The 7,881-nt window shown below is 45.4% G+C and overlaps 1 pseudogene; it reads right to left on the bottom strand.

The window, feature by feature from the left end:
• Nucleotides 1-260: 260 nt before the first annotated feature.
• Nucleotides 261-3,405, bottom strand: LOC117090831 (annotated as a pseudogene).
• Between the last annotated feature and the right edge of the window lie 4,476 nt (nucleotides 3,406-7,881).

Genomic DNA, 7,881 nt, shown 5'->3' with positions numbered 1-7,881 from the left:
TGACCCACCATGCAGCTGCGGACAGACTCTTCTACCTCAAGATGTAAACATAGGGGAAAAATTAATGGCATCTGTCTAATATTCTCTCTATACACTGCTGTTGGATGGAAAATACAAAACATTTTTTAAAAGGTTCCATCTTAGATTCTGGCAACCTGCAGGTCATGCATCTGACTCTGATGCTAAGGTGACAGTGATTGTCACCTGCTGTTTGTTTTCAGTAAGGAGGACCTGGGAAAGATGAATTTATCTCTTTTTCTTCAAGAATTATCAGATGATACATGCTCCTCAGAGCCCTCACTCTCTTGAACTTGAGCACTCTGCAGGATCCCACAGCCTTCCTTATAACACGGCTATCTCCAGTGACAAATGCATAAATCCATCCCGGTTTGCTATTGCAATTTTTGCAGCTCATATCTTGAACCCTGTGGCCGCATGACCAGATCTTAAAGTTCACTGCACAGCAGATTAACTACCTTGTTAAAAGGCCAGTGGCACCTGTGAACTGAGCGGAGATGAGTTCTGAGCAGTTGGTCAGGATCCTGTCAGTTTGCACAAGAACACAGACGGGTACCACCTATATGATCAAGGAAAATTCTGCCCGTTTTTATAGCTGAAGTTCTAAAATCTCTGAGTGGCGATGAGATCCATGCTGCCAGATCTCCTCAGCTGGGATGAAGGCCCCAGGATTCTTGACAGTTAATCAAAACCAGAATTCATACTGAAGCAGGAAATTTTCCCTGACCCCTCACAGGCGGGGGAGTGCAGGTGAGTGGGTGCAGGCGCTGGGGCGAGTGCTTTGGGGCACTGGCAGGAACAAAACTCCATGCGGCCCTGCAGCACGGTCTAGGGGGGTGCCCATGACCCGTGAAGCCCCAGAAAGAGTGTTACAGTGCTCTTTTAGCACTGCCATCTGTGGATAGCTTAAGTGTTAACAACTCAGTGGAAAGTCAGTGTGACAGCCTTTTGCACTCACACCCAAGTTCTCATTCGCTATCCAGGAGGAATGAGGTCACACAACAAATTGGAGATGTTATATGTGGGGGATTTTATTGCCAGTGAAAGTGGTTCTCAGCAAAAAGGGGAGCTGAAAAGGGGATGGAGCAGGAAGATAATCTTCCCCAGCAGCCGTCCCTGCTGGACTACTCTCTAAAGCTACAACGTCAAGCTGGCCGGTGTCCTTATAAGAAGACAGCCTTGCTGGGCGCAGTGGCTCACGCCTATAATCCCAGCACTTTGGGAGGCCGAGCAAGAGACAGCTAAGGTGGAGGTGCTGCACACTTTTAAGTCAAGCTGCTTCTCCTCTCTGCTGGCTGAGTTTTGGTATTATAGACACAGGATGCGGGGCAGGGCAGGCTGTGGGTGGTTTTGGAAAAGGCAACATTGCAGCAGGAAAACAGGGATGTAAGTTTTCACTTTGGGCGGTGGTATTAGGTTTTTTACCTTGGGGGGGGGCCCTCGCTGCGGACCCACCCTCTTCTGCCCAGAATTTTTCTGCATCCTGTCCTTGTCATTATGGAATAAAATGGTACACTGCCGTTTCACGTTACTCCTTTTTTTAAAATACAAATCCTTTAAGCTGGTTGTTTAACTCTTTTGAAAAGGAAACTGTAAGGTCCTCCAGGGCAGGGAGTATGTCTGTAAAGCCTTCTAGAGCTGGGCTCCTTGCTTCCTGATCTCACTCTCTCATTGTCTGTAGGCTCTTGGGCAGGTTATTTAATTTCTTGGTGTCTTAATTTCCTCCTCTGTAAAACAGAGATAATAGTATTTAGCCCAGAGGGTTGTGGTGAAGTGAATCATTTCTCCATGTAAAACACATAGGACAGGCCCGGCATGGTGGCTCACACCTGTAATCCCAGCACTTTGGGAGGCCTAGGTGGGCAGATCACCTGAGGTCAGGAGTTCAAGACCAGGCTGGGCAACACAGAGAAACCCCATCTCTACTAAAAATATAAAAATTAGCGGTGCATGGTGGCACGTGCCTGTAATCCCAGCTGCTTGGGAGGCTGAGGCAGGAGAATCGCTTGAACCCAGCAGGCGGAGGTTGCAGTGAGCCGAGATTGAGCCATTGCACTCAAGCCTGGGCAACAAGAGTGAAACTCTGTCTCAAAACAAAACAAAACAAAATACACATAAGGCAGAGCTCAGCACAGAGTAGGTGTTAAGCATGTTCACCACTATTATTTCCTTTGCTTAGCACAATACCTTGCACTGGGCAGGCATGCAACAGCTGTCTCTTGAATGAAGGAATGAATGAATGAACGACTGGGTTAAGCATGTTGCCACCAGGTGGCAGAAGAGCCTCACTTATAAAGGCAGAACCCAAACACCAGATTCATGAGAACTCCCTCCTGAATGAAGTCCAGATACACATTGCCAAATAAAATAAAATAAAATAAAATAAAAAGCACTGAACCTTATTTAGGCCTTGAAGTGAAGTTCCTCTTCTCTCTTGCCCTTCCTGTCTCTCCCATCTCTGCTCACTCTCTGTGAATCATTTCTTTCTTTCCCACTTAATACATATTAGTCATTTTGGGCTGCCACAACAAAATACCACAGACTCGGTAGTTTAAAGAACAGATATTTAACGCATCACAGTTCTGGAGGTTGGAAGTCCATGATCAAAGTGCCACGATCAAAGGGCTGGTTTCTGGTGAGGCTTCTCTTCCTGGCTTGTAGATGTCCACCTTCGCACTGTTATTGTCACAGGGCCTCTTCTCTGCGCCACACAGAGAGAGGAAGGAAAAGGAGTAGGAGAGGGAGAGATGTCAGATTCACAAAGTGAAGCCCTAACTGCCAGTTTGACTGTATTTGCAGATAGGGGATTTTTTGTTTGTTTGTTTTTTGTTTTGTTTTTTTGAGATAGAGTCTTGCTCTGTTGCCCAGGCTGGAATGTAGTGGCTTGATCTCAGCTCACTGCAACTTCTGCCTCCCAGGTCCATGCCGTTCTCCTGCCTCAGCCTCCCAAGTAGCTGAGATTACAGGCACCCACCACCACACCCAGTAAATTATTTTGTATTTTAGTAGAGACAATGTTTCACCATGTTGGTAAGGCTGGTCTCAAACTCCTGACCTTGTGATCTGCCCGCCTTGGCCTCCCAAAGTGCTGGAATTGCAGGTGTGAGCCACTGCACCGGCCTGCAGATGGGGTTTTTAGGGAGGGAGAGAGAGAGGGAGATCTGGAGCATCTTCTTATAAGTACACCAGTCCTGTGGGATTAGGCCCCACCCAAGTTACCTCATTTAATCTTAATTACCTCCCTAAAGATCCTGTCTCCAAATACAGTCAAACCAGGGGTTAGAGTTTCATTGTGTGAATCGGGGAGGGACACCCTTCAGTTTATAACACACACCTTTCATTTTTTAATTCCTGATTCTCACATTTCCTACCAATGTGGTTTTTCATTCTTACTCCCTATTATTCCCACTCCTCCCCCGGCTCCCATCGGCCATCCCTCAACCTTTATATGGCTTTTCTAGGGCTAGTGGCATTTATTGTAAACTGAGCAACTCTAGGGGGCACCATTCATACCATAGTCAGCATAGGTTTGCATATGTATTATGACAATATTGAGGCTGATGGCAGCAACATGTCTTGAGGAAGGGGAGTCTTTTTCTTATTCACACCAAGGTGCTGGCCCCTTCGTTTTCCTCTGTTGTTGTCCGGTCCTCCTCCCCATCATTCTCTTTCTTCAGCCTTCTCTCTCTTTCCTTACTCTCCTCTTCAGGCTGAACCTGCTCTGTGTCTATAAAGAGATGATTTAATTCATCACACCACACATTCATCTAGTACTTTTGGTCGGCCAGGCCCTTTGTGGGTGCCAGATGGTTCACCCTATTCTTTTTGTTTGTTTGTTTTGTTTTTATTATTTATTTATTTATTATTATACTTTAAGTTCTAGGGTACATGTGCACAACGTGTAGGTTTGTTACATATGTATACATGTGCCATGTTGGTGTGCTGCACCCAGTAACTTACATTAGGTATATCTCCTAATGCTATCCGTCCCCCCTCCCCCCTCCCCACAATAGGCCTCGGTGTGTGATGTTCCCCTTCCTGTGTCCAGGTGATCTCATTGTTCAATTCCCACCTATGAGTGAGAACATGCGGTGTTTGGTTTTCTGTTCTTGCGATAGTTTGCTGAGAATGATGATTTCCAGCTGCATCCATGTCCCTACAAAGGACATGAACTCATCCTTTTTTATGGCTGCATAGTATTCCATGGTGTATATGTGCCACATTTTCTTAATCCAGTCTGTCACTGATGGACATTTGGGTTGATTCCAAGTCTTTGCTATTGGGTTCACCCTATTCTTGCACCTTTAAAGGAATCAGTCCATTTACACCCTAGAGGTCAATACCCAATGAAATGTGCCTCCAACATCCTTGGATCATTCATCGTCTTCATTTACCTTGGAGCAGACATTAAGACTCAAGCATGGAGGAGAAGAGAAGAAAATATAATCCAATAACATAAACTAATGTTTATTGAACCCTTGTGTGCTGCACACAGTTCTCATCCCTCTCTATGCATGACATTTAATCATCAAAACTGCCTTCTCATTTTGTAGATGAGAAAACTAAGCTGCAGAGAATGTGGCAGAGACCCCTCCTTCGTTTCCTAACTTCCATTTTCTTTTCTTTTATTTAAGTAACAGGATCTCAGGAGTTTTGGCTGGGCACATGGCTGCCCAAGGAGGGCAGACATTTCCCAGCCTCCCTTGCAGTTTGATGTGGCCAGGTAACTACATTCTAGACCCCTGAGGTGTGAGTGGAGATGATGTCTGCAATTTCAGAGTTCCGTCCTTAAAAGGAAGCTGCTTGCTTCTGTGTCTTTTCCTTGTCCCCAGGCTGGGACAGGGATAGGGGAGTAGTGAGCCAGCTTTGACAGGAGGCTGAGGACAGGAAGCTGGGGAAGAGCAGAACAACCACTCAAAGAAAGCTTCACATCCACTTCCCACCCACTCACTACTCACCCAGAGCCACTTCCCATCCTGCAAATTCCAATCATGGGAAGTGTCCTATAGAGGGGTATCTTTTTTAAAGAAAAAAACCTTTGATACGATATTTTTACTGTACTTTTTCTGTGTTTGTGTATGTTTAGATATACAAATACCATTGTGCTGTAATTACCTACAGTATTCAGTACAGTAACGTGCTGTACAGATTTGCAGCCTAGAGCAATAGGCTACACCATATAGCCTAGGTGTATAGTAGCTATACCATCTAGGTTTGTGTAAGTACTGAACACTCTATGATGTTTGCACAACGGTCAAATTGACAAGTGACACGTATCTCAGAACATATCCCTGTTGTGAAGTGATACATGACTGTATTTCTATTTGGGGGAACAGAGCGTTGGGAAAGAAAACAGAAGGACTCATTGCCTTGAAGGAAGGATAGTAGATGGAATGTAATGTCCACCCTGGCCTCCCAAAGACATCCGAGTCCTAATTCCTGGAAATGTGAGTATGTTACTTTACTTGGCAAACAAGACTTTGCAGATATGCTTCAAGTCAGGAAGTTGAGATGGGGAGATTGTCCCGGATGATTTGGGTGGACCCCATCAAATCTCAGGGGGCTCTCTAAGGGAAAGATGAAGGCGGGAGCGTGAGAGCCAGATAAGACACTGTGATGATGGAAGCAGAGGAGAGACAGAAGATGCTACACTGGGGGCCTTAAAGAGAGAGGAAGGGGCCCTGAGCCAAAGAATGCAGCTTCTAGAAGCTGGAAAAGGCAAGGAAATGTAATCTCCCCAAGAACCTCACTAGGAATGAATCATGGCTGACACCTTGTTTTTAGCTGAGTTAAACCCATTTTGGACTTCTTTTTTTTTTTTTTTTTTTTTTTTTTGAGACGGAGTCTCGCTCTGTCGCCCGGGCTGGAGTGCAGTGGCCAGATCCTGGCTCACTGCAAGCTTCGTCTCCCGGTTTCACGCCATTCTCCTGCCTCAGCCTCCCGGGTAGCTGGACTACAGGCGCCCGCCACCTCGCCCGGCTAGTTTTTTGTATTTTTTAGTAGAGACGGGGTTTCACGGTGTTAGCCAGGATGGTCTCGATCTCCTGACCTTGTGATCCGCCCGTCTCGGCCTCCCAAAGTGCTGGGATTACAGGCTTGAGGCACCGCGCCTGGCCCCCATTTTGGACTTCTGACCTCCAGACCTATAAACTACTACACTTGTGTTTTTTTAAGCCATCAAATGTGTAGTAATTTGTTAGAGAAGCAACAGGAAATAATACAGAGAGTGTGATAGGGTCCCTGTGGGGAACAAGTGGCGCACATATAGGACATAACTGACAAACGTTAAATGAGACACTGTGTTTTACAGAGGCTTGGCCAGGGTTAAAGGTGCACAAACAGGATGAGACATCACCAAGGCATTAGCAGCAGCAGCGAGCCAGCACCTCTCTGAGGCTTGAAGGGCAAGGGGAAAGGAATGGTGTTACTGGAGACCAGTGAGTGGAGTCATGGCAGAGGCCACCCAACAGAAGTAGTGGCCACAAAGGTGGGACTGTGGGTTGAACAGATCCCCCAAAGGTGTCTGTTATGCACAGTAAGCTCCAGTGGTGAAAAATCATTTATAAAGGGCCAGGGACAGTGGCTTGCACCTGTAATGCCAGGACTTTGGGAGGTCAAGGTGGGCAGATTGCTTAAGCCCAGGAGTTCGAGACCAGCCTGGGCAACATGGCAAAACACCATCTCTACTAAAAATTTAAAAAATTAGGCAGGCGTGGTGGCTGGCACCTGTAGTCACAGCTACTTGGGAGGCTGAGGTAGGAGGATCATTTGAACCTGGAAATTTGAGGCTGCAGTGAGCTGTAATCATGCCACTGCACTCTAGCTTAGATGACAAAGCGAGACCCTGTCTCAAAAAAAAAAAAAGTTATAAAGGATTTTTGCCTCTAAGAAAATATTCACAATGGCAATGGCTTCCTTACCGAATTTCTGAGGTCAAACCAGAAAATATTAGCAGCCAACTTAATTCAAGAAGAAGGAGCTTGAGTATACCTATTTCTTGGTGTGTCTTCAGCTCTTGTTCTAGATTTTACTTTGTTTTAAATATGTAAAAATGCTTTTAGTGATTACAACTTATGCTTCCTATTTCAACAGATATTTTAAAGGGAAAAACATATAATTGGATCACAGGATACAGAAAAAAATGCAGTTTTCTATATGTGCAAAAGCCTAGCTAATTGATAAAAGCTATAAGTTGAGTCCTGCCACTCACCTTGGGGCAATGACCCGCCTCCCAGGTTCAAGCAATTCTCTACCTCAGCCTCCTGGGTAGCTGGGATTACAGGGTGCACCACCACACTCAGCTAATTTTTGTATTTATAGTAGAGAAGGGTTTTGACCATCTTGGCCAGGCTGGTCTCGAGCTCCTGACCTCGTGGATCCACCCACCTCGGCCTCCCAAAATACTGGGATTACAAGCATGAGCCACTGTGCTGCGCCCAGCCAATGACCCATTTTTTCAGGCAAAGTAGCAACGGGAAAATATAAAGTTTCTCTAGTTTTAATATAGAAGCAGTTAACCTAATCGCACAAGCCATACACAGGATCATTTGGGAGAATGTACAAGGGGGATTGGGTATTTTTTATCTTTTCATAGTTTTCTTCTTGATAAATAAGCTTCTATTTTCAATCCAAATCTCATCTTGCAATTTCCTGCCAACTTTACTTCTTTACAAAGTTTACCTTTGCTTTTCCCATCTCTGCCCTCAGGCATTTAACAAACACTGTGCCTTTTCATTTTTCCAGATTTAAGTGACCCATTTTGCAGAAATGAGGAATGTGATAACAGTCACTGAAGCCCTACCCGACAGCATTACATTAATTTGGGCCTCTGTTTTCTCTCATACTTTTCAATTGCTCCCCAGT

The sequence above is a fragment of the Trachypithecus francoisi genome, unplaced genomic scaffold (genome assembly GCF_009764315.1).
Source record: "Trachypithecus francoisi isolate TF-2019V2 unplaced genomic scaffold, Tfra_2.0 Lachesis_group11, whole genome shotgun sequence".
NCBI lineage: Eukaryota > Metazoa > Chordata > Mammalia > Primates > Cercopithecidae > Trachypithecus > Trachypithecus francoisi.
Note: the sequence above shows the minus strand (reverse complement) of the source record. Positions and strands in the feature narration are given on the sequence as shown.